General features: G+C 39.7%; 1 protein-coding gene and 1 long non-coding RNA gene across 4 annotated transcripts in view; one reads left to right on the top strand and one right to left on the bottom strand.

Moving 5' to 3' along the window:
* Window positions 1-27,434, top strand: part of RAD51B (RAD51 paralog B) — a 610,539-nt gene that overhangs the window by 335,802 nt on the left and 247,303 nt on the right. The gene's annotated exons all lie outside the window — the stretch shown is intronic.
* Window positions 7,853-22,433, bottom strand: LOC120852794. The gene is made up of 3 exons (XR_005718650.1): window positions 22,363-22,433; window positions 16,341-16,553; window positions 7,853-7,908 (listed from the first exon to the last, which is right to left on the bottom strand). It is a non-coding gene; the product is annotated as an uncharacterized LOC120852794 (long non-coding RNA).

Here is a 27,434-nt window from a genome sequence, read left to right as displayed (position 1 = left end):
GGTCTGTCTTGGCTAAGCTGAGGGAACATCTCTTAGCCTCGCTGAGGAAACCTTTGCTGCCTTGTGATATGAAACATGTCACCTACTTGCTCTGTGCCATTGTGGGGCCGACTTGGCTTATTGTCTCCCAGAGGAAACACAGAGCAAGCAAACTCCTTCTCCCTCGCCCCTCCCTCACCCCCCACCATCTCTTTTGTCCCCACAATCCAGCTCTGGAAAATATCTGAAGGCCACAGAAGTGGGAGTACCCTTTGATGTTTATATTGGCTGGCTCCTTTTCCTTTTTACTTCTTCTTTTTTTAATAATCAGAGTAGTAGAAAACGTGGAGAATTAACCGCATGACAGCAGCAGAGGAATTCATTAGAAAAACTGAGATGAATTCTGCTCAGATTTCAGGTTCTCAGGCAGGAGTCACAAAGGAGTAATCGTCTTCTAGTTGTTTTTAATCATTTCTTTTGTGGCACCTTCCTTGTCCATGAAACCAATCTCAGTGTCCAGCATGAGGGAGCCTGAGAACAGAGCTGTCGGAATGGAGGCTTTGATTGGGAAATTACTACAGTGGTATTAACTACTTCCTTCTAACCTCCCTTTGATGGAACTTGTCCATCTTGGAGAGGGCAACGGACAGTACTATGTCATTGTATTTTATTTCAAGTGTTACCTATTAACTTTTTAAGACTGTAAATAATGTGCATAAAACTTTACTACAGAAAATTCTTAAATTGACAAAAACAACTTCTGAGGCACCAAGTTTTGCAAAATGTGTTTTCTCACTTAAACTGCAGAAGTCCCCCCAACACTTTTTTTCTTTATTAGCCTTGAAAGCAACTCTGATGCTGTCTCTGCCCTTGACTTAGTTCATTTATGTTTAAAATTTTTTCTTGAAGGAACTTGATAAAATAAAACATTGATTTTTCTCTCTAAATATATAAAGGCAGCAACTGGATTTCCAGAAGCTATGATAGGATAAAAATTTTACTCCATAGTAGTTTTGAATGCTTTGCTTAAATATTGGATCTTCATTGCTATTCTATTTACTCATGAATCTGTTTTTAAAATGCAATCATATTAGGAAGTTTCATATTGGAATAATTTAAGAGAAAAATCTTTCTCAATTACTTTCATACCCTTCAGAAGTTCCTGTTAATACGTAATGTATCAATCTTTTAAGTATGAATGTTTGTATCTATTTATTAAAGCAGATTCTATAAAGCCCCCCTTTCAGACCTTTTAGCGCAGTTCTAATAAAATAGATCTGCCTGAAAGCAATGAAGAGGACAGTGCTTGAATCTTAATGATAGTTTTGCAAAGAGAATTCATTAGCCTGAAGTACTCATGCATGTCATTTATTTAAAAGCCATTTGGTTTTAACTTTAAGCTCACCCAGTCAGCACGTGCTTTCGTGAGACATTTAGGGCCTAACAGGGATGGATTTATTTAGTATCACAGAAAATTTCCCAGGGAACAGTCTTCTCATCTTAGGGCACAGAGTCAGACTCTGAGACTCAGAACCAGACTGTTGGCAAGTTAATTACCTTTTCATGTCGTGTTTCTCTTACTTGCCCAGTGGAGATGCACAAACTTGTTATCTGCTTGTCAATGAGAGAAAAATATATCCTGTCTTTTTTGTGTCAGTGGTTATCAGGAAGGAGTGATAACTGTGGCCTGCAGTTTTTATAGGGAAGGCTCTGTGGAAGATGGGAGACATGAGCGAGGCCTGGGAGAGTACCTAGGATGTTAGTCATTCCAAGACCATTTTTTGAGGACTTCTGATACAGGGATATTTAAAATATGTTGCCTGCTTCTGTTTTAGGTTGGCGCAGAGGAGTCACGAAGGCAACAAGAGAAAGGGAGTAAAAGCATAGCAGCCAGAAAGCTCATAGTGTGTTTTGTATTCATGAAGCAGTGGAAGGTGTGATTCAGTTTAAGTTTAAAAAAACAGCCATTCATCCTGAGGAGATCATTGAGAAATGAGTATAAAGTGTGTTTTTATGAATATTTATATTTGTGCTATTTATAAAAATGAAAAGTTGCAGGGGAAAGTCTCAGAAAACGGATTGAATAAGACTATAAGTAGAGAACGGAGTACTCTACAGATATTAAAATCATGCTGTATAAAAATATTTATTCCAATGGGGAAATTCTTCCCTAATTTCAATTGGGGAAGAATGGAAATGTAGGTTATGAAATAGAATATACACTGTGGTCCCAGTTTTGTAAAGTGTTTATATTTATTATGTGGGGAAAAATTAGAGAGGATTAAACAGTTAGCAATATGTTCTGAGATGAGTTTGACTTTCTTCTTTGGCCTCTGATGTTTTTAGTTTTCTTCTGCCAACAAAATGCAATTAATTCTTTTTTAAAGTTAGGCTAAGAAGTTAGGCACTTTTTGGAATTGATTTATTCACTTATATGAGGCAATACAGAGTCCATTGTGAAAATCTGAGTTGAGTGACAGAATGAAAATAATATTGTTGAGAGATGAATAAGATAAATAAGCATAAGATGTTTCAGTGTAGAGAACCTAGTTGGAGTGATGAATCTACAGATTGCAACAATACTTTATTGTAAAATGGTAGATGTTTGATGTTTGTTCCTGGAGTAGGAGATGGCAACCCACTCCAGTATTCTTGCCTGGAAAATTCCATGGACAGAGGAGCCTGGCAGGCTACAGTCCATGGGATCACAAAGACTCAGATGCAACTGAGTGGCTGAGCTCAGCACAACACAGATGTTTGAAATAAGAAGGTAATTGTAGGAATTCAAAAGAAGGGATGGATGCGGAACAGTATGAAGGGCGAATAGGCAGAATATGGTGAAATGGCTCTGGAGATGGGGGAGAGAATAGTCCTGAGGGAAAATGCAATATTTCAAGCTTGTTGGGGGCATGAAGTCAATAGAAGACAGAGACCACTGTCTTGGAAATAGGGAAAAGTGATTTTCCGTCCAGGTTGGTTGGTTGGTTTGGTTGGTTTTTTGTGTGTATGTTTTAGTTTCTTACTTTTTATTGGGAAGTACAAAAAAAAGTTGCAAAATAAAGACAGTATATTTGAGTACCTTTATCCTGTGATCTTTGACTACAGTTGCTTTATAACTTATCACTTGTCTATATACATATACATAATTTTTTTCAGATATGTTTGTTTATCTTGATCCTTTACCCTCAAATACTAGGTTTGTATTTCAGAGAAAGTGGATATTCTCTTACATAACCATTGTAGAGAATTATCAACTGTAGTAAATTTGATTAGATACGTTTATCTACACTATCATTAATATTCCAGTTTTGTCAATTAAGTCAGTAATGCAACAGTGTCTTTCACAGCATTTTTTTTCTCTCTAGCACAGGAAAAACGTCTAGCTTTAAGTATTACAATTAATTGTCTCTCCTTTTTAGACTCCTTTCATCTAGAACTGGAACGTATTCATAGCCTTTCTTTTTCTTTTATGGCTGATATTTATGAAGACTATGGTTCGTTTATCCACCCCCCCACCCCCTTTTATTTTTAATTTGTTTTATTCAGTTTCCTCATGATTAGGCTTGAGTTATGCCTTGTCAGCCAGGTAAATGTTTTGTTCTTCTCAGGTTATCATATCTGGAGGCACATAATGTTCATCTGCCTCTCACAGGGATGTAAATTTTAATCATCAGGTCAAGGTATTATTAGATTTTCCTCTACATAGGTACTATTTTTCCCTTGCAAACACTAAGCAGTCAGTGGGAAGCAAATATCTTATTCCTCATGGTTCACCCAGATTTACTGTCCATTAATAATTCTTTCATAATCCAAACTTTTTACGATAGTTGCAAAATCACAATTTTCCAACTCCAACAGTCCCGCCACACTTACCAATCATCACTAGATATTTTCCAGTAAGCAAAAGAGCTCTTTCTTTTTCTCATCTATTTACCCATCTGTCTCTTCCCCCATCCATCCCTCACCAGTCTGGATTTATGGATTCCTGTTCTGTTTTGTTTTAATGGTCAACACTGTACTGAACCACTTTGGTGCTCAGATTGCCCCAGATTTGGCTACTGCATTTTTGCCACACCCTCACCATTTATTTCCCTTTCTTTTAAAAATATTTACTTTCTAATTTTTTTGCGTAGTAAGTTATCTTAGGCTCATCTGAACCTATTCCTTCCTAGTCCTCAAATTGCCCATTTCTCCAAGAATCGGTTGTTTTGTAGTAGAATGATATTAGAGATCAAGTTCTGGGAATAGGTGGGCTCATTACTACTGGAGTATCTTTGCTTCTTGGCCCTTTTGTGGACAGAGTTGAGAACTATATACATACATACACACCTGCGTATATACATATATACATATGCATATTTTAGAAAGTGAATTCATTCTTACACTTCCAATTTTAGTCCATTCCCACAGGTTTCTTCCTTGCTTGATTCAATTTTCTATGACTTTCAGTTTGAAATGATGACAAGGCAAAATGGTAAAGGAGTCCAGCATGCAGTAGGGAGGCAGAAAATTGAAACTCATGTGAAAGCCTCAAGTGTAGTGATTAGGTTAGGGTGTCACCCACACAGAGTAAGGCATAAGTCGAGTTTGCCAAATCCAAAGGCAAGAGAAAGATAGTGAAAGTGGCAGAGGATGGCTACTGAAGTTTGAGATACATAAAGAAATTGTAGTAGAGATAAGAATAGCTCAGGGAAGGAGATACAGAAAATGGAGTCAAAGAAGGGGGAGAAGGCAGTGGAGTCATGATGGTCAAGACTGGAAAGATTTTCAGTAATCAGATACTTCAAAATGGTCAGAAAAAATGGAAGATTGAGACTAGACCTTTGGATTTGATATTTGATTACCAAAGATTTTACAAACTAGAGCTCACTGGAGAATTTTTTGAGAGTACAACTTTAAAGTGGCCACGTAGCTCAGGCTGATGATGATAAAATTTGATTAAATGTTTGGGGGATATTCACAGTTACTTTTTCTTTTAGATGTGTTCACCAAATACCATTTTGTTTCTAATTACATGCTAATAAGCAAGTATGTTCTGTGTATAAAGTGACCAAATCTAAGAGGCATTGTAGACGGGCTATTTTAGGGAACTCATGTTTTTCTTTAAAAGCTCAGTTAGCATTTGGAATCGATATACAGTATAATATTTAAAAGAAAAACAACATATTTCCTCATCCCCCAAGAGGTTTCTTAAAATAGCATGTAATCTTACCTACAGTGGGAAAAAGTCTCAAATTTTATAAATTGGGTTGAATCTACTAACTCAGATTACCTGACCAGGAGAGCCCCCAAGAAAAACAAGGTGTGGTAAAGGTTATTGTAATGGTAATTAAGAAATTTGTGTTCTGCTTGCTGGGCCTCCCTCACTAAAGGCAGTGACCCAGCCTGTGGCTACTGGCACCATTTCTACTGCTGAGACATGCTGTCTTTTTAGAGAGACGTCCAAACCAAATCTTTGCCCACTTTGAAAGCCAAAATATTCTTCTCATTCCTTTCAGCCACAGAAAGGCTGAGCTTTTGCTAATGGGATCCATGTCTCTGTGCCCTGTTGATGCATCAACCTGTTTTCTTACGTGGCATGTTAGCAATACAGGGTTTAATTTTAGTTGTTTTTCTTCCCAGAGTCAGAAGTGCTAGAAATCAGAAAGGATCTCTGAGGTCAACTGCTTTAAGCCTCTCACTTTCCAGATGAGAACACCAAGGCTCAGAGAGGTGAAATAACATGTCCATGGCCCCACAGCTGGAAGATGGTGGAGCTTGAACTCAGGCCAGTTGACCTTCCTCCCAGGTCTGCAGCTGTACCACACATCACAGCATCTCTGGTCAACAGTAAAACCTCTTTGGGGTTATGTATTATACGTTAGATGCTATGTATCAGATCTGTGTGGTGACAGCCTGTCCTGTAACAGAGTCATACTGGGCTCAGCAACAGTTTGGTAGCTACGTCCGCAAGCAAACCCTGTGGGCAATCTGAAGGTACAGTCTTTTCTGAGTTGAAAGGAATCTGTGGAGATCCATTCTGTAAATCTGTGAAGTTCTTTCTGTGTTGCTGAGTGGTTGCAACTATTCTCTAAGCTGTGGCACTTTGTGGAAGTCCTTTCCTCTTTCGTGATGGGTAATCCCATTTGCAAACTCTGATGGACCAGGAAGATTTTCTTATCCTTCCTATTACAAGACTCAAAGACAGTAGATTAAAAATAGTATTTCTTTCTCCTTTCTTCCAGTAGCGAACATTCCACTTTACTTTCAATAGCATGTTCTACATGCTAATGTCTAACATTTTGGCACATACAGGAGCTTGTTTCCATTTTATCTGATTTTAGTCAACAGATATTTACAGAAGGCTGTGTGAGCCAGGCACCATGCTGGGCACTGTGAGGTGACCAAGGGCCTTTGAGAACTGTTCATCGTCCCTCCTGAGTTCAGGGTAGTGACCGATTGTGCAGCAACCTCTGCTGACGGTCTCTGAGAGGCCTTTGATGGGTAACCTCTCTAGTTCCCAGGGCCTTGTTATCAGCTTCATTGATAGTCTCTCCAGGGAACTTGTCCCTCTCACTATGATTCCCTTCAAAAAGATGAGATTTTCCAAGAGAATTTTAGAAGTGTCTTTGTTGTCATACTCATTTCATTTTTCTTTAACATTTGAAAGGACTGAAGTCAGGAGAAAGAAGAATGTTTAGGTCTAAAAAAATGTGAATGTTCCTTTAAATCCGCTTTTGAGAAAATTATAGAAAAATATTCAGTACACTCGGATCTACTGCCCTTGGGATACTCATGCCTTGACTACCATCATGTTAGAAGATGCTATGTTTAGGCTTCAAAGAAAGGAATTATACTGGGAACTCTTAGTAATGAATCTTTTATTGTAACCTTGGTTTTCTTCCTCCTGCTAATCTTTTTAAATGGGTATTGCAGGAAGCTACTTGCCAGGCTGTAATATACCTCCAGGGAAGGTAGCACATAATCTTTCTCCTTATTTGGCACTGAAATTTCATCAGGCTGTATTAATCTGAGTGAAGCACACTCTAGGAATATCTTGAGAATAGATCTCTAGTTAGAAAAGTTGAGACCAGGTAACAATGGAACCACAGTTTTTAGATGCATGCCTGAAACAAATAAAAATGACCAGTATTTGTATTGCAGTATCAGATACACCAGGACCAAATAAATAGTACTATCTCGAAAACACTCTCGTCCATGTCTGTGTTTTCTTTTAAAAAACGTTAAGGATGATAACGCAGTGTAGGGTACATAGATAGACATGAATCATTGCAGAAACCAGGCTCGCTTATTTAGTTGACTAGGACACGGGCTAATTAAAGGTAGTGGAGTGATCATCCTGTCTGTCATGGTTGCCTTTGGTGAAGTCTGGGTGGACTGTGATAGCAACCTCAGCTGCTGTAATATCATAGAAAAAAAACCTTGATCTTAAAGCAGTTTCCTTACCCGTAACAGACAGACAGTAATCTCCACCTCACAGAGTTGGTGTGAGGGTTAAATGAGAAAGTGGGAAAGTGCTTTGTCATCCACATAGCACTCTGCAGAAGCAAAGATGTTCTTCTGATCATTATCACAATGACATGGAATGAGTTATTCCCCAGATATTTATGATAAGGTTGTCAGAAAAGAGTAGGTAGGTCACTTCAGTAGGATTCTGAATGTGTTACAGGAATTCCCAGTTTGAGTCACAGAGTTAAATGAGAGGCAATGAGAAGTGTGCTTCATTTAAAATGTTATTTCATTTTCACATTTCATTCTTCACCACTGAACTCTTTCACTTCATTTCCAGTCGCTTTCACTTTCAAGTTCTCAAGCTTCAGTTCAGTGTTAGTGATGTTCCCACACTTCAAAATTTGTGTTGTTTTCCTCGATCTTCTCTCTGACTAATGGGTTGTGGTCAGGATGAGAGCATTGCTCGGGGTGCATTTCCTAGGTAGGAATGTCTAAAATCAACAAGAACATTCTCTATGACCCTCCTGTCCCACCCTCCTCTCCCAATGCCAAGTAACTCTGATTTGTTTGCATATAGGACTACTTCCATTCTTAGTTCAAGGACCTGACTGCTTGTACACTGGACTCTTTCTGTGAACTGTGGCTTAGAGCCTTTATTAGCATCTGGCTACCTGCTTTTTTCTGTAAGTGAGAGTGTTATAACAAGGCAGTAAACTTTTCCATGACAGCTTCTCGGGAATCCAAGGTATTCTGGCTCAGTCTCAGGAATCACAGTCTAGAAAACATTCATAGCATGTATCCTGTTCTATCATCTTTCAGCATCCTTCTCATAAGCCCTAAAAAATACCTAAACCAGAAGAAAAGGCAAGCAAGTAGGGTTATGCTGTGCTTAGTATCTGAGCTGGAATGAGGCCTCCAAGGTCTAAGGGAAAGCAGGATGGGATGTGTCCTTTGGGGCCCAAGAGACAGAACCAAGGCCGTGGGCAGAAGCTATACAGAGACAGATTTTGAACTGAATAATATGAAGATTTTTCTAACAGAGCTGTCCAAACATGGGATGAATTGCCCCAAGAGTCTGTGAGTTTCCATTACTGGAGGTGTTTAAGAGTAAACTAGACTACCAGTGAAGGTATATCATAGGGAAGATTTATATTATCAGATGAGATAACTTTTATTTTTCTTAAAGCATTGGAATTTTAACCATGAATGCCTTTTATAACAAATAACACAGGGCTATACGATGAATCAGTTACTAGTCCTTTTTCTTTTCTCTGATCACATTGCTCTTTCTCTTTCCCTTTTCCCCAGTGACACCACTGTGAGGAGAAGACAGGAAAAAGAACATCTCAAATCCTATTTCTATACTAAAAAGAGGGGGGCTCTCAGGTGGTGCTAGCGGTAAAGAACCTGCTTGCCAATGAAGGAGACATTAGAGGTATGGGTTTGATCCCTGGTTCAGGAAGATCCCCTGGAGAAGGGCATGGCAACCTACTCCAGTATTCTTGCCTGGAGAATCCCATGGACAGAGGAGCCTGGTGGGCTGTAGTTCATAGGGTCACAAAGAGTCGGACACGACTGAAGCAACTTAGCATGCATGCACACACTAAGAAAGAAAATAAAAAAGATAGTAGGAGAGTGCACATTTTTCTTAACTGAGTCAAAGGTTTTAGGCCAAAGCTGGTTATGTTATAGAGTCTAGACTAGATATGGGAGTTACTCAAGGACTTGGTTGGGAAGTAAATTTATATGTATATATATGGCCATCAGAGAAAGGATTAGAGCAAAGGTGTGGAAATTCATCTAAAGAGAATGATGATCTCTAAGCCAAAGACTGGCAGGCATGGTGGTGGTTTAGTCGCTAAGTCGTGTCCAACTCTTGCAACCTCATGGAGCCTGCCAGGCTCCTCTGTCCATGGAATTCTGCAAGCAAGATTAAACCTAAGTAAAACACAAATGTGTCATAAAGGAAGCAATGCTATGCTATGCTATGCTAAGTCGCTTCATTCGTGTCTGACTCTGTGCGACCCCATAGACGGCAGCCCACCAGGCTCCCCCATCCCTGGGATTCTCCAGGCAAGAACACTGGAGTGGGTTGCCATTTCCTTCCTCAATGCATGAAAGTGAAAAGTGAAAGTGAAGTCGCTCAGTCATGTCTGACTCTCAGTGGCCCCATAGACCGTAGCCTGCCAGGCTCCTCCATCCATGGGATTTTCCAGGCAAGAGTAATGGAGTGGGGTGCCATTGCCTTCTCTGTAAAGGAAGCTAGTCAACCTCAGAAGCATCCAGGGTGAACACTGGTTGTGCTCTGTGTCCCCAGTAATTGTCTATAGGAATGGGAGTCTTCAAGGTTTCAGTTCCCCTGGCAAGAGCCTTCCTCTTAGGAAATTCAGTTTGACATTCCAGTTTTATAGCAAGTTCCTCTTTCTGATACCTCATGATTATCATTTGCCTCTGTAGGTAGAACTGTCTGAAGTGGGAAATGCTCTGGTCAGAATGTTATGAGTATCTTAGTCTGTGTGATAGATACATCGCTATTGTAAAGCAATAAATTGGCATTCTGGTTTGCTGCTGCTAAGTCACTTCAGTCGTGTCGGACTCTGTGTGACCCCATAGATGGCAGCCCACCAGGCTGTCCGTCCCTTTGATTCTCCAGGCAAGAACACTGGAGTGGGTTGCCATTTCCTTCTCCAATGCATAAAAGTAAAAAGTGAAAGTGAAGTCTCTCAGTCGTGTCCAACTCTTCGCGAACCCGTGAACTGCAGCCTACCAGGCTCCTCCGCCCATGGGATTTTCCAGGCAAGAGTACTGGAGTGGGGTACCATTGCCTTCTCCATTCTGGTTTGCAGCACTGGTTTATTACGAACTTGGTTAAGGTGAAGTGTGAGAACTAACCCTTGTCAACTCTGGGATACAGACAATGTCAAGTTCCTGGGGGTGCAAGGCTGGAACTGGACCCTAGCTGTTAGTTCGTATAGTCTTAGGTTGTCATTTAGTACAAAAGGGAGATAATATACACTTGGATAATTTAGTCTCTAGAGTCTGATTTGGGTTTGGATGCTTGATCAGCCATTTATAAAATGTATGAACTAAGCCTTTTTCCTTCTCTGTAAAATCGGAGAGAGATCATCATAACCCCAACCTCAAAGGGTTGTTTTGAAGATGAAATTAGATAATCTATGTAAAATGCTTGACTCAGAGCCCTACACAGAGTTGCTCTCATCTTACTACCAAAGCAAATGACACCTTGTGATGATTATTAAAAGTCAGTATGAGCTCATTAAAGCAAAACATTCCTATTTCCTTCTTTTACATTTCATCTGATTGCTTGTAGGAATGTCATAGAGTAGAGCTGAGGTGTTTGGCAGAGATTTTTATTCTATCCTTGATGTCTCATTGGGTTAATGAAGTAAACTCAGAGCTGGTTGAAGAAATGTAACCAAGTGGTTTTGAGCTTGGATTGATGACAATCTAGAGGGAGAGCATCACAGTAAGGAATCTGTTTGCTGATACTCTTCTATCCAATTTTCTCACTCAAAATTTTGATGAAAGCAGAGAAGATGTGTTTGTGTAACATATGGTGGCCTCAAAGTTGAAAGAGATGGCTCACACATCCAATGAGAGAGACCGGATTTAAAAAGATCTGTGTAGGTTCACGGCATGGGTTTGCTGCTAACAACCACAAATACATTTATTGAGTGCTTACCAAGTGCCAGGCAGAAAGCTAAATGTGTTCCATGGATTCCCTCATTTAATCCTCACAGTCACCCTCTGAGTTGTACATTATTAATACTCCATTTGATAGGCAGATATAGAAGCACAGAGATGTTAAGTTATTTCCTCAAGTCCTCCAGCCACAGAGGCACAGCTGGAACAGGGACCAGTTGTCTGACACCAAAGCCCACACTCTTAACCCACTGTAATAAGCTCTCTGAGCCAGTGAGTCTAAATTTTATACAGGTCAATGTAAAGTTCCACACTTAGGTTAGCAAAATACTGTGATAAGTCCTAAAAAGAAGGCAGGAGCTTGGTTTGATAGCAAGTAATGGGGAGACGTTTTAGGGGTGTTTGTTGATGGATAACTCAGTGAGAGTCAACACTGTCATGTACTTGCTTTAAAAAAAGAAGAAGAAGAATGTCTTCCATACTCAGAATGAGAGAGAAGGGAGCCTATTTCACATCTGCCCCCAAATCCTTCTTGGAATCCTTGGATGGGGCTGCAAAAAAGACCAAAATGTTGCTCTAGCAAGAGGCCCCTCAGGAAAGCCTCAGGGCAAGGGGATTGTGTTAGCCCCAGTGTTGGTCATCTGTGGCTCCAAGGGCAACCAGATCAGCAGGGCAGCCTTGTCCCTGGACTGTCCAGCCTCTGTGTGGAGTGGTGTGAAGATGGCCTGCCAGCAATGGGAGTTGTGGGGGACAGAAGATTTCTAAGACCCCGTCCCTAAGATTCTCTGAGATAATTTATGGTACACACTGAACAACAGCTCTGAGTTAAGGAAGTCGGTGGTTTAAGGGCTGAGTTTAAGCAACAAGAGACGCCCGATGTTCTAAGTGTTGTGCTGGTCATGTTTTGGACGTGGCTTTGCTCCAGCTGTTTGTTCACCAGTGTTTTGAGTTAAAGGGAATGACAGTCTAGAAATTTATGTAAATGGCACTTCACAGAATAGAAGAAGCCAGCTTCTGGCCACCAATATCCACATGCAACAAATAGAACTTGTATCCTTCCCCTAGGACTCAGTTTGTAAGCCTCTTTATTGCATTGTGCTGTAGTAACTATTTCCCAGTTTTGTGGGCAGTCTGTGAAACCATCTTTCCCTTGATTTCCACTTTATCGTTGTTATTTTGCATTTACACAATGAGTTAAATGATCCCTTAGGGGTTCCAAATATATTACGAAAAAAAGACCTTGGAGTTCGGAGAAGCTGAAGAACATTTTGTTTTTCTCAGCTAGATATTTAGGGACCTTTAGGACGTAGTTATCATTTTCAAAAAAATGTCAAGATTAATCCTCTCTGTCAGCTCAGATGTCAGAGATAGCATATTCAATTCTCTCTTGAGTTATCCTCATAATAACCCGATATTCTTACATGATCTTTTACATTCCCAAATGCTATTTCACATATGATAATCATCAGAAATAATACTATCTGGAAGATAGAACACAGGAGGCAAGATAGATATTATTGCCTCATTTCAGAAACAGAGACTGTGAAACTATGAGATTGGTGATGGTAATAATTAGGTATTTTCTGAAAGCCAACTCTGTGCCAACTACCTGCAATACTTTATTTAATTCCTATAATAATAGTTCAACAAATTAGGTATTATTATCTCCATTTTGAGATGGGGAAGTTGTGGCTCAGAGAGTGATTTGCTCAAGGTCACACAGTAGTAAGCAGAAGAACCAGAATTAAATCTAGGGCTTTTGGTTCTGAAATCCGGCTCATAATCAATAGATTATTACCATCAGAGAGATTATGAACCTGCCCAAGGCCATCTGGCTACTCAGTAACCTCATTCAGGCTAGAATCTATGTCTTTAGACTGCTCAGCACATTTTTTTACTATGTATATACTGCAGCTGCTTCACTGGTTTTCATTAACATTGGTTCTTTACAACATATAAAGAGGAAACCCCTTCATGGATCATAGCCTTGTTGTGCTGAAGGGGCTTGTGTAACTCAATGAAATTATGAGCCATGCTGTGCAGGGCCACCCAAGATGGACAGATCATAGTGAAGAGTCCTGAAAAAATGTGGTCCACTGGAAGAGGAAATGACAACCCACTCCAGTATTCTTGCCACGAGAACCCCATGAACAGTATGAAAAAGAAAAAAGATATGACACTGGAAGATGAGCCCTCTATGTCATAAAGTGTCCAATATGCTGCTGGGAAAGAGTGGAGGGCAATTACTAATAGCCCCAGAAAGAATGAAGCAGCTGGGCCAAAGCAGAAATGACACTCAGCTATAGATGTGTCTGCTGGTGAGAGTAAAGTCTGATGTTGTAAAGAACAATATTGCATAGGAACCTGGAATGTTAGGTCCATGAATCAAGGGAAATTGAACATGGTTAAGCAGGAGATGGGAAGATTGAACATCTACATCTTAGGAATCAGTGAACTAAAATGGATGGGAATTGGCGAATTTAATTTAGATGACCATTGTATTTACCACTGTGGGCAAGAATCCCTTAGGAGAAATGGAGTAGACCTCATAGTCAACAGAAGAGTTTGAAATACAGTACTTGGGTGCAGCCTCAAAAATGACAGAATGAACTCTTATTTCCAAGGCAAACCATTCAACATGACAACAGTTGAAGTATATGCAGCACCTACTAATGCCAGATAAGCTGAGGCTGACCAGTTCTGTGAAGACTTAGAGCATCTTCTAGAACTAACACCAAAAAAAATGTCCTTTTCATCATAGGGGTTTGGAATGCAAAAGTAGGAAGTCAGGAGATACCTGGAGTAACAGGCAAGTTTGGCCTTGGATTACAAAATGAAGCAGGGCAAAGGCTAGCAGAGTTTTGTCAAGAGAATATACTGGTTATAGCAACAACCCTTTCCCAACAACCCAAGAGATGACTCTACACATGGACATTACAAGATGGTCAGTCCTGAAATCAGATTGATTATGTTCTTTGAAGCTGAAGATGGAGAGGCTCTATACAGTCAGTAAAAACAAGACCTGGAGCTGACTGTGGCTCCAATCATGAGCTCCTTATTGCAAAATTCAGGCTTAATTTGAAGAAAGTAGGGAAAAGAATTTTCTTTAGGTTTCATTTAGGTATGACCTAAATCAAATCCCTTAGGATTATATAGTGGAGGTGAAATTAGATCTGGTAGATGAAGTGCCTGAAGAACTATGGATGGAGATTTGTAATGTTGTCCAGGAGGCAGTGACCAAAACCATCCCTAAGAAAAAGAAATGCAAGAAGGACAGTAAATCTGAGGAGGCTTTACAAATAGCTGAGGAAAGAAGAGAAGCAAAAGACAAGGGAGAAAGGGAAAGATATACCCAACTGAATGCATACTTCCAGAGAATAGCAAGGAGAGATAAGAAGGCCCTCTTAAGTGAACAAGGCAGAGAAATAGAGGAAAACAATAGAAAGGGCAAGACTAGAGATCTCTTCAAGAAAATTGGAGATACCAAGGGAACATTTCAGGCAAGGATGGGCAAAATAAAGGACAGAAACAGCAAGGACCTAACACAAGCAGAAGATATTAAGAAGAGGTGGCAAGAATGCACAAGAATGTACTGAAGAGCTATATCAAAAAAGGTCTTAATGACTCAGAAAACCACAATGGTGTGGTCTCTCCCCTAGAACCAGACATCCTGGAGTGTGAAGTCAAGTGGGCCTTGAGGAGCGTTACTATGAACAAAGTTAATGAAGGTGATGGAATTCCAGTTGAGCTATTCAAATCCTAAAAGATGATGCTGTTAAAGTGCTCCCCTCAATATGTCAGCAAACTTGGAAAACTCAGCAGTGGCCACAAGAATGGCAAAGGTAAGTTTTCATTCCAATCTCAAAGAAGAGCAGTACCAAACAGTGTTCATACTGCCATAAAATTGTGCTCATTTCAAATGCTAGTAAGGTGATGCTCAAAATTCTTCAAGTTGACTTCAGCAGTATGTGAACTGAGAACTTTGAGATGTACAAGCTGGGTGGAGAAAAAGGAGAGGAGCCAGAGATCAGGTTGCCAATATTTGCTGGATCATAGATATATGCCAAGGAAAGAGATATATCAAGGAAATTCCAGAAAAACATCTACTTCTGCTTCATTAACTATGTTAAAGCCTTTGAATGTGTGGATCACAACAAACGGGGGGAAATTCTTAAAGAGATGGGAGTGCCAGACCACCTTACCTGTCTCCTCAGAAACCTGTATGTGGGGTAAGAAGCAACCGTTAGAACCAAACATGGAACAATGAACTGGTTCTAAATTGGGAAAGGAGTATGACAAGGCTGTATATTGCCATCCTGCTTATTTAACTTACATGCAGAATACATCATGCAACGTGTTTGGCTGGATAAATGACAAGCTAGAATCAAGACTGCTGGGAGAAATATCAACAACTTCAGATATGCAGATGACTTCACCCTAGTGGCAGAAAGTGAAGAGGAACTGAGAGCCTCTTGATGAGACTGAAAGAGAAAAGTGAAAAAACTGACTTAAAACTCAACATTCAAAAAACTGAGATCATGGCATCTGGTTCCATCACTTTATGGTAAATAGAAGGGGAGTGGAAGCAGTGACATATTTTCTTTTCTTAGGTTCCAAAATTACTGAGGATGGTGGCTGCAACCATGAAATTAAAAAATGCTTGCTCCTTGGAAGGAAAGCTATCGCAAATCTAGAGAGCATATTAAAAAGCAGAGACATCACTTTGCCAACAAAGGCCTGTATAGTCAAAGGTATGGTTTTTCCAGTAATCATGTATGGATTTGAAAGTTGGACCGTAAAGAAGGCTGAGCACCAAAGAGATGATGCTTTCCAATTGTGGTGTTGGAGAAGACTCTTGAGAGTGCTTTGGGCTGCAAGGAGATCAAACCAGTCAATCCTAAAGGAAATCAACCATGAATATTTATTGGAAGGACTGATGCTAAAGCTGAAGCTCCAATACTTTGGCCACCTGATTCGAAGAGCCAACTTATTGGAAAAGACCCTGATGTTGGGAAAAATTGAGGGCAGGAGCAGAAGGGGGTGGGAGAGGAGAGATGGTTGGATGGCATCACCACCTCAATGGACATGAATTTGAGAAAGCTCCAGGAGATTGTGGAGGACAGAGAAGCCTGGCATTCTGCAGTTCCTGGGATCATAACAAGTTGAACACAACTTAGCTTCTGAACAAAAGAGGAAGCAAATGAAAACTGAGCCAAATTTTGCCCTTATCACATAAAGGAACTCACTCAGAACCAAAGAGAATCTCAGGCTCTTATGGGTTTTTAAGTTCCTGATGTTCTCTTCATAGTCTTCATCTTCACCATCACCATCATTTAATGCAGGTGGTTCTTGTCTGAGGGTGATTCGTATATGACCCTGGTACACCTGTTCTATTTGGTTTGACATCTGAAGAGGCAGCATGTTTTTCAACCAGCTTGGGGGAAGTAAGTTCTGATACTCTGTAGTAGACAAACAAACAGGAGAGACAACAGATGGAGCAGAAGGAACTTTGGCATCAGTTTTCAGCAGAGTTAAAAATCCCAGCTCAGCCTCTTCCTAAGGGAATGAGTTTCTGAACCTCACTACAAATGTGTTTCTGCATTTTAAAATGGAGATAGCACTTGAATCATGGGTTTGTTGCAAAGAACAAATGAAAAAGCTAATTAAGTGTTTATTGGGCATGTACTCTCTGGTGGTACTGTGCTTGCATCATTTACTTTTTTTTTTTTTTTACATTTTTGTATCATTTAATCCTCATAACAGCCTTTCCCACACTTCCAACCACTTAACAGATAAGGGAACTGAATCTCAAGGAGATTTTATAACTTTCCCGAGGTGATTTTTACCACGGTGTCTTAGAAAAGTTTAAGAGGGCATTCTATCAAACATACCTAAATCAGTTTCCCTAAGCCATGAACTATCCTTAAGACTCCCCAAAATGTTTCCCAAAATCTTCTTAAAGAATGCCATCTAGCTTTCATTATCTTAGCTGTTTCTCCATCTTTTTGGTGCCATAAAATTAAATTTAAAATTACACAGAAAAAAAATTAAATGTATATTGCTCTGTGGTATGGATTTATGTATCCCCTTCTACATCATCAGGAATCAAGAGGGGATATACGCACTTGAATAAGATCCCCTTTTACTTAACTTCATTGGATACTCTGTTAGCAGGAGTCAAGGGGAACCCAGGTAGTCATCCCTCTCTGACCCCACTCTCAGCCTGGTCATCAGTCTCTGCCTCTAGTAATACAGATCTGATTTCATTGTGCTTCGATTACTGCGTAGATGTCACAAGGAGCCCAACTTGTAGGAAACCCTTTATCTCCCAAACTCTCATTCCTCTCTTCCACCCCTTCTTCATCTCCCTGCCAAGTCCTGTATCCCTACAGTTCAGAAACTGACATCAGCAAAATCTGACATCCTATATCCTCAGCCTCTTCTTGGAACACTCCTTTCCCCTCTTAACTCTAGGAGAACTTTGCTTCTCGTGTGTCTAAGCCTGCTGCTGCTGCTGCTGCTAAGTCACTTCAGTCGTGCCCGACTCTGTGCGACCCCATAGACGGCAGCCCGTCAGGCTCCCCTGTCCCTGGGATTCTCCAGGCAAGAGCACTGGAGTGGGGTGCCATTGCCTTCTCCTGTCTAAGCCTGCTGCCCTCTTAATTAATTGCAGTTATTTTCCATAGTCTCCTACCATGAGCCCCGGATGTGGAGTTGGCATCATCCTTTTCCTCATTGCTGCTTTCAGATCACTCTTCATTCCTCCTTTCTAAAAGCCTCCAACTTAGAATCTCAGGCTATCAGTAATATGGAAACGTCAGAGACTTTTTTTTCTACTCAGTATAAAGGCATATCATTTGTGGTTTATTAAATGCTCTCTTACAGAAAGTGATCTTTTGTAAAAGGTCCCTTGATCAAGAACATAACTGCTGTTTTAGTGAGTCAGTGTTTTGTGATAGGGCTGTCTGGGACAGGGGAAGTGGGTTTAGCTTCCATCACTGAGAGCTGGCATCATAGCCCACGAAGAGCACAAGAACTGCTGTATTAATGAACAGACACTCAGACACACTGTCTGAAGCACTACTGGCATCTGTTCGGAACATCGGAAATATACAATCCCTGCTCTAGAGTGATAATCACAAGATTTTTTTACCTGGTGCGACTGTGTGGCTCTGGGATAAATTAAATTTGAAATAAACTCCATTTTCATAGTCTCTGTGGATGAATGGGACCTACAAAATGTGGTGAGAGAGTTGGGCACCTATGTCAAATGTTTTTCTAAAACAGAGGAAGTTGTGGAAGACTCAGGATCTGGAGTGTTAAGTGTTTGTCTACCTAATTTTGAAAGGACAACTTTGTAGACATGAGCAAAGCCTTCTTGTTGAAGGTTAGTTTTAAAAAGCAAGAAGGCCTTGTTGGATTTCTCCATAATTCTCAGTAGTTCCCAGAGGTCAGAACTACTCCTTATCTATAAGTGGCGGGTCTTTAGATTATAGACCTAGTGGGGATATAACTTTAATGTTCTACAGTTAAACCAGCTTCACACTATTTACAAGACATGTCAGACAACACTGAAAACAAGAAATTAGAGTATGTGGAAACTATGCTACTAAAATTAAGCAGCATAAGGAAAATTAATATAACCCTGTAAGTCACAGCTTGACTTCTGTCTCAGGAGCCAACCCAAAGGCAATGGAGCCAAAAACAATTTTAAGACCTGTTCTGTTCTGACTTGTAAAGATTATTTGATGTTACCCCTCCACACACACCCCTACCTCACTTCCAAGTTAGTATAGGGGTTAGGAAAAAGATTATAATATTTCCTGATTCGTTTCTGGTCTAACTTTGATTCTGGCTTCAGTAAGGTGAGGTGTATACTTTCTGTTCAGTATTGCTGGCAGTTAGGAGTACATTTTGTGTTAGTTTATGTGGCTGCCAGTATTATTTATGATACTCTGAAGATGGACACTGAGGAAATATGTGCTTATTGGAAAGTATGCCAGTTTGTAAGGGATGACTTAGTTTTGCTATTACCTGAGTGTGAGTGCTATTAATATGGCAGGATCTATTTAATCAAGAGACAAATTGCAAATGTATAATTATGACATGAGTGTATTGATCTCTCTTTAGAGATAAAAAGCATATAGTTAAGAGCTGTGCAAAGTTGCCCTAATTATATCAGAAAATTCATAGTTCTATGTTGAAAATGTATTTAGCTAACATAATCCAAAAGCTTGATTTTGTGGAATTTTCAGTATGAAAATATGATGTATCAGTGAGTGGGCTGTGTATATTTTATCAAGGCACAACTTGGAATATTGATATTTGATTATGCACTTATCATAGAGGGGAGCAGAAGGGATTCCATGAAGCACAAAGTCTGGCAAGAGGTGAATGAGAAAAATTCTCCAGTCTGACAGACTTGTTGGGCAGAGATAAGGCTGGCAGCAGAGAAATTTTCAGAATTAGGGGAAAATTAGAAAATTCTGGAAATATTAGTAACGAGAATGGGAACTTCTAAGTAGCTAAAACTCCCAGCATCAGTGTTTTTGACAGGACACCTGAATCTTGTGTATCAGAGCTTCTGAGTTCATCTGGAGCAGGAGAATTTGATAATTTTTTTTCTCCCATAAGGATGACTTATAGAGGAAAACAATAGGAAGCTGGAATTATCCAAAAGAAGTTGACTTTAACATAAACCCAGTTGGGCTTCATCTAGTCCATAACATGTCTTTCTATTTATCCCATTTAGTTACCTTAAAATACTCTCTAGTCCCCCTCCCCGACTGCTGCTGTCAATCACTAACCTACTCTCTGGGTCTATGAATTTGCAAATTCTAGACATTGCATATAAAAGTGTATGTTGCCTTTTGTGTCTGACTTCTTACTTTTAGCATAATATTTTCAAGTTTCTCCCACACTGTAGCATAAATCAGAACCTCATTCCTTTTGTGGATGAATAATATTTCATTGCATAGATACACCATATTTTGCTTATTCTTGCGTAGTTGTTAAACTCAGAGTTATATTAATGTCATATGGTCTATTCTCTTCCTCCCTCAGGATACTTTGTCAGATTTGAGGTTTTGAATCTTATTTAGCTTTTCAATTCTTTCTTCTTCAGTTTTATGATTCTTTTGAATTCCTAATTTCACTGCCCAACACAGTATTATTCACAAGCTACAAAAACCTACATCAAACATGACTTGTTTCATTTTTTAAACAGACATGTTCATTATATGATGGATACAACAGGTCTCTTCTCATTTGACAGATTCTCATCCCTCACAAGTTTGGTCATTTGCTAAACAGTCTTAGCACTTCTCAAAGCATGCTAACTCACTGGTCCTGGGAGTAGGTAAGGATGGATTAGCGTGTTTGATAGCAGAGGCTCAGTTTTTACAAAACCTCCCTCCTATTGCTGATGGTGATCATTTGTTCCCTCTTCATGAGGAGTGGACATACAGAACATGAGGACTTTTAAAAGAGCATGGATTGGGACTTCCTTGTGATCCAGTGAGGTTAAGAATCTGCCCATCCCTGGTCAGGGAGCTAAGATCCCACATGCCGTGGAGCAACTAAGCCTGAGTGCTATAACTAGAGAATCCGTGTGCTGCAAGGAAAGATCCCAAATGACCCAACAAAGATCCCACGTGCCGCAACTAAGACCCAACATGGCCAAATAAAGATTTTTTAAAAACTTTTTAAAGAACGTAGGTTTACTCTTGTGAACATAGACACATTTGGCTTTGTGTCTTGGCTGTGCTGTTTGGCAGCAGCTGTATCCTAATTGTTATATCTGTGAAATGGAGTAGTAATATCAACCTTGTATAGTTGTTGTGATGTCTAAATGAAATAATCTGTAAAGTCCTTCTAAATAATGGCTGAAAAGTCAAAGTGAAAGTGTTAGTTGCTCAGTCATGTGGGACTCTTTGCAATCAGGCTTCTCTGTCCATGGAATTCTCCAGGCAAGATTACTGAAGTGAGTTGCCATTTTCAGGGGAATCTTCCTGACCCAGGGACTGAACCCAGGCCTCCTGTATTGCAGGCAGATTCTTTACTGTCTGAGCTAGCAGGGAAGCCCTTAATAATACCTGGATGTGCATTTAAGAACAAAATGAAAAGCTTAGGGAAATATATTGGAAAGGCATAGAAAGTACAACATAATATCTTCTATGTCACTTTAGTAAATTTTGAGGGATAGTGTAGAACCTGGAGGGCTACAGTCCACAGGGTTGCAGAGTCAGGCACTTCTTAAGTGACAGCATGCACACACGCAGAGGAGGTAACACTGATGTCAAGAAAGAAACGTGTCCTACTCAGATACCTGTAAAATAATCTCCTGGAGGGCTGGAACTCCCGTTTTCTTCTCCTCTATACCTGGAAGTACTACATGCAATGACTACACGGAGTGGCCACCCAAGGGAGGTATATATTAAATCGCTGTCTATTGCAGCATTCTAGATGCCGCCCTTGGTTTTCTTCTCACTGTGTGTTCTCGCTGGGCGATCTCTTATTTATGCTTATGAAATCCACCCACACTCCGACCAGCCTCAGAACTCTACTTCCAGCCCAGACTTCTCCCCTAAGCTCGAGGCTCGTGTGTCCAAGTGTTTGCTGGATATCTACCAGATATTGTGTGGCCACCGGTGGCTCAGAATGCCCAGGTCTGGACTGTTAGTCTTTCTTTCCAAAATGACCATCTCTCACAGTTTTCCCACTTTTGTTAGTGGAAAATCATTGTCCACATAGCTGCCCAAGTCACAATTTAGGGGCATGGGAACTCCGCCTCCCCCATCCAAGTGAATATATTTACCTTCCTCTTTCTCCTGTGGTTCAGGATTCCCACCAAGACAGGGTCCTTTTCTCATTACTGTTAGCCTTCCTCACCAAAGTTTGATCCAGAATATGCACGTTTAATAAATGTCTAATGAACTGGCATTTTATTCTGTAGTATTTCATTTTATTGAAAGGCCTGTGACCACATACATCCATTACATCGTCCTAGTTCATCATCTCCCATTCAGTGCTCTTAACTCCCTCAACTTATTGAGGAGATTCGCACAGACCTACAGACATGCCTAGTTCTAAAGAGGATGTAAATTGAGAATTCTGCCATGATAAACTCAAAATTCCTTCCTACTGGCTAGTTAAGCCATACACTCCATTCTGCCAAACCTTTCTCAGACATTTCCCAACCATTTTCCTTCTCCTTTGCTAACAAATTTTCAAAATTAAAGAAAAAGAAAGAAAGAGAAAAAAGCATACCCTAAGAAATTATCTTGAGCTTGATGAAAATATCGTTTGGATTCCCAGTTGACCATTTTCCATTCTGTCACGGAGATGTATTTGAAGAACAACAATAAATAACCCCTGAGCCCTGTCATTCTTTCTTTATGGTTTGTGTTTCATGCTCTGCTGCTTAGCCAGCAGGGAGGGAGGCTTAACTGACAAACCCAATTTCTGGAGCTGCGCTGATATCATCCATGATTCAAAGCCACAGTAAAAAATTGCAAGTCAACCTCAGCCACATTTTTTTGTTGTTGTTGTTCTTCTTCTTGCTGAGAAACACACATGCACAGACAAAGAAGCCCCGTGTTTGCCAAGTGGGACCAAATGATCCCACTGTGGAATGAAGAAAGGTTGTGAAACCATAGTGAGTGAAATTACTGAAACCATAAAAGGCAAATGACTTTGTTTCCCTGGATTGCCTGGCCTTTTAAACCATCTCCTTTTTACGTAGTGTCCGTCCTGCATGAAGCCTGTTGTATTAAATAGTTGTTTACTCACTAACTGAGATTGCACTGAAATGGCGTGACTGTCTGAACGGTGGTACTTGGATGACTTTTAGTTGGAAAAATTACTGTAAAAATAGCATCTCTCCAGCATCCAGTTCAGTTCTTTCCCAGTGACTCCCTTGGCCAGTGTGTCATTAGCTGTGTCAGGAATGCCATCCTGCCTTCCTGTGCTTAGTGGATGTTCTTTTAGCTTGAGTGTGAGGTCAAAATACTGCTCACTCCTCAGTGATCACCTTAAATGTCATCTCCTTTGGAGAACCTTCCAAGTTTGTATGTGTGGTTTTTTTTTTTTTCATATTATTTCCCAATCTCTAAGCACCTAGTGTGTGCATAGCAGGTATCTGACAAATATTCATTAAGTTGATGTTAATATATGGCTCATATTATTGTGATCTTAATTCTTCATGTAAACAACAAAAGACATCTTAAAAAGCTATTTTCATTTTGAGCCTCAGTGGTACTTACAGAAAACATAGGAGATAAGTATGTTTGTTAGAGAAAAAAGCATTTAGACATGCCACTGTGCAATTTATAAAAGTTCTTTTTCCTAAAATATTGTGAATTTAGAAATATTGTGCAAAGAAGGAGAAAACACTGTAAGAATAGTGTATGGTAACTAAATTGTGTTTTAGCAACTCATGACTTCTTAGATGTCACTGAATTATCTGTATTAATATAAAAACAATGATGTACAAAACCCAAATCCCCTTATATTTACATTTGATACACATTTTAGGATTCCTGTTCAGCTAACTTACTGATACTTTCTTATGTTTTTCCCGTATTCTTCCAAGGCAGTTCTCCCTAACTGCTTGGAGGAGAGTAGATAGAAGCATGTTGAGTTGGGAGATAGCCAATTTAAGTTTGCTATGAAGGATAATTTACTTTTACCCTAAATTAGGGTGCTATAGTTTTACAAACCAAAGCATGATCTTGGAATGCTAATTTAGGGAACCTTCCTGTAGGAACTATGACACAATCAGCCTGCTAGTCCGCATTCAGAACCATAGTAGGAAATTGTGCTCAGTTCTGCTATTTGTAATTAACGGGGAGGAGTTGAGTCTCGAGGTAGCTGAGAGTTCAGCCACAAAGGTGATTAAAGGATTGGGAAAGAAGAAGTATGAGGGAATTTAAAGAAACTGGGATTAGTCAGCTTGGAAAAAAAAGAGGATAAAAGACAATTTAATAGCAATCTTTGCGTCCATGAACATGCTTAGCAGAAAATAATGACATGTGTTTTCCATCTCACCTGAAAATAACACAAGAGGCTTATACTGCAGTATGAAGGATTGGGGATAGATATAAGGAAGTGTCTACTAAGAAGCAAAACTGGAGTAGACTACTGAGAAATGTCTAGAATTTCCACCTCTGAAGATTATATATATAACTCTGTTCTCTCTAAGTGTTTTAAAATGGGTCCTTTTTAAAAGTTTTTATTTTATATTGGAGTGTAGCTGATTAACAATGTTGTGATAATTTCAGGTAGACAGTAAAAGGACTCACCAGGTATATACACATGTATCCATTCTCCCCCAAACTCTGCTCCCATCCAGTCCACCACATAACATTGAGCAGAGTTCCCTGTGCTCTACGGTAGGTCCCTGTTGGTTTTTCCTGAAATAAGTCCTACTCAAAGACAGTGGCACCAGAGCATGACAGAAAACAACAAAATTCTGTAAAGCAATTATCCTTCAATTAAAAAAATTAATAAATTTAAAAAAAAGACAGTGGCACGGATCCTATGGCTTCTTTGAATCTCATCAGTCATGTGGCATTATTTTCAAAGGTCTCATGTACAGCATGAGAGAAACAAGAGGACCAGTCAAGTCCTGAAGCAGTGTGAGTAGAAAAGAGCGTAACACACTTTTGAGAAACTTCATTGTTGTCCTAGGTGTACTAAAGTTAATTAATTAATAACAATCGTATTGTTCTTGCCACTTAACGTCTCTATATTTTATGTTCCTCATGTGTAAGGTTAGGAGGCCAAGTTAAATGACAGAATGGAGTTTAAAAGATGAAAAATATATCAGTAAACATAAGTTAAAAGCCCCTTCTAGGCCAGCCATTGTACAAGACTGCTTTACATATTATCTCCTTCATAGATCATCTTATCAACCCATTTTATAGATGAGGAAGCTGAGGGCCAGAGAGATTAAGTTTTATTTTATTTAAAAAATTTTTATTTTATATTGGAGAGCTTCCCTGGTGACTCAGATGGTAAAGAATCTGCCTGCAATGTGGGAGACCCAGGTTTGATCCCTGGGTCGGGAAGATGCCCTGGAGAATGAAATGGCTAACTAGTCCAGTATTCTTGCCTGGAGAATTCTATGGGCAGAGCAGTGGGGTAGGCTAGAGTCTATGGGGTCCCAAAGAGTTGGACACACCTGAGCAACTGACTCTTAGGTTATTTCATAATATTGAGTCAAGTTCCCTGTGCTATACAGTAGGTCCTTGTTGGTTATCTATTTTAAATATACTAGTGTATATGTTTAAGAGACTTACTCTTTTTTTTTCCTCCACTTTTCCTCGAAATTAGCAGTCTTTGATTTTTCAGTCTGTTGCTGGATTGGATTTAATGTAGTGTTTTTGTTTCATCAGTTTTATACATCTGGTTTTAGAACTGGGTAGGACCCAAGTCTCCTGACTCCCAGGCCAATGTTCTGTCACTGAGCTAGGGCTCTGATAAATTTTTTGAGAATCTTTTCTAGTTTTTTTAACCTTCACTTCCCCTTTTCCTTCTAGAAATATTTATTGTGCCCTATTCATATGGTAGGCACTATAGAAGGTGCTGGCCATACATAATGGGTCTTTGGTGGTCGTCAAGGACTTTAATTCAGAAGTGTTGGACGCATCTTTGGGATTTTTCCAGGCATGTAAATACCTATCACAGTACAATAATGCCTCCTTGACCCAAGTTGGTCAGAGGCAGAGTATCAGGAGAGAGAGATATACATTCTCCAAGGCCTGTGGCTTTGACTTAGAGGGCAGTAGGACTCTCCTGTCTTTTTTTCAGACAGTCCCTTCCCTCTTTTTTTCTCTCCTCTCAAACCCTCTGATTTGGACCTCAGCATGGCTAAGACATAGGTGGAGCTTTCCCAGCTGCCAGGACCAGGTTCTGGAATCCCAGAGGTGTACCTCCCCTCCTGTGGGGGGTCAGGGCTGTAGCCAGTCCTTCAATCTGAAGATTCGTTGGGTTTAAATCCCTACTCTGCCCCTCACCAGCTGGTGACCTTCAATAAGTTAGTTAAGTCTTCCACGAAAAGGAGGTAATCCTGATGCCTCTACCTCAGAGGGTTGTTGTAAGGATTAAATGAAACCTTGCCTGTGAAGCTATGATTATTACTGAGAAAGCAATTAAGTGTTAGCACTCAGTACATTTTAGCCATTTTGATTTCCAAGGCACCTCACCTTCACAGCCATGGTCCCTTCAACATAGTTCTAAGAAGACCAAACCCCTCCCAGATCTTTTCAGTGAAATGGTGCTTTCTTCTCATGGATTAGTCTAGAGAGTGTATCTCTGTTTGGAGACAATGTACAGAGTAGTCATGTGTTCAGGTTCTGTTTTTTTCCATCCTAGGCAAGAATGGAGGCCTTACTTCTGGACCAGAAGTAGACATCATAATGGTTTCTAGGCCTTACTTGTTAACTTACTGAAAATAGCTCCTATTGCTGGCAAAACAATTCACATAATGTTGAATCATTATTGTTGATATGATTGTACAAATTTATTTATCTTTTGTCTCAATTCTCTTGCCTTTACCACAGTGTGAAAATGTATTAATGCTAAAACATCAAGAGGCACTTTTAGAAAGCAACTTTTTTCCCTTTTCTTTTTGAAGGAACTTAATTATATTTGTATTTATCATTTTATGCCTACATAGGCCAGCTCCTGGCATATCAGATGTGTTTTATAAGTGCATGTTGAATGGGATGAATGAATGAATGAGAATTTAGTAGCTTTGTTTTTAAAGCACTTGGTATAGTGAAACAAGCACTGGGCTTAAGTCAGATAATCTGTTTTCTCAGTTTAGCCAGGCCACTGATCAGCTGTGTGACTTACATCAAGTAACTACTTCCTAACTGGCCCGCACATGCAGTTTGACCTTTGTAAAATGGCGAAATGTAATCTAAATGATTGCTAAGGTCCCATCCGAGTCTCAGCTTCTGTAGCTTTCTGTAGACTGTGGAAATAAAGTATGACTTTTTTTTTTTTTCAGGGATTCATCTGGAATCCCAGAACCTAGCCAATTTGGAAAGAAAACCTTATATTCTCTAAAAATACTAAAGAAATTCTTAAGTTACCAACAGATAAGTTCCAAAAGTCTACTTGTTTCTAAGTCCCAAAAGATACTATTCATGCAACAGCTAATAACATCTTTTGCTGATGAGCTAAGTTGACTGAGACATAGCTTTATACTTTTGAAAGTTTATAAATGGAAACTTCTCTTGTAAGTAAATACTTCTAGATTTCTGAGAAGTAATTATTTTCTCTTACATTAATTTGAATATATTTAAATCTTTTATATTAACTTATAATAACAT

This window comes from Oryx dammah, unplaced genomic scaffold, assembly GCF_014754425.2.
Source record: "Oryx dammah isolate SB20612 unplaced genomic scaffold, SCBI_Odam_1.1 HiC_scaffold_26, whole genome shotgun sequence".
NCBI classification, from domain to species: Eukaryota; Metazoa; Chordata; class Mammalia; order Artiodactyla; family Bovidae; genus Oryx; species Oryx dammah.
Note: the sequence above shows the minus strand (reverse complement) of the source record. Positions and strands in the feature narration are given on the sequence as shown.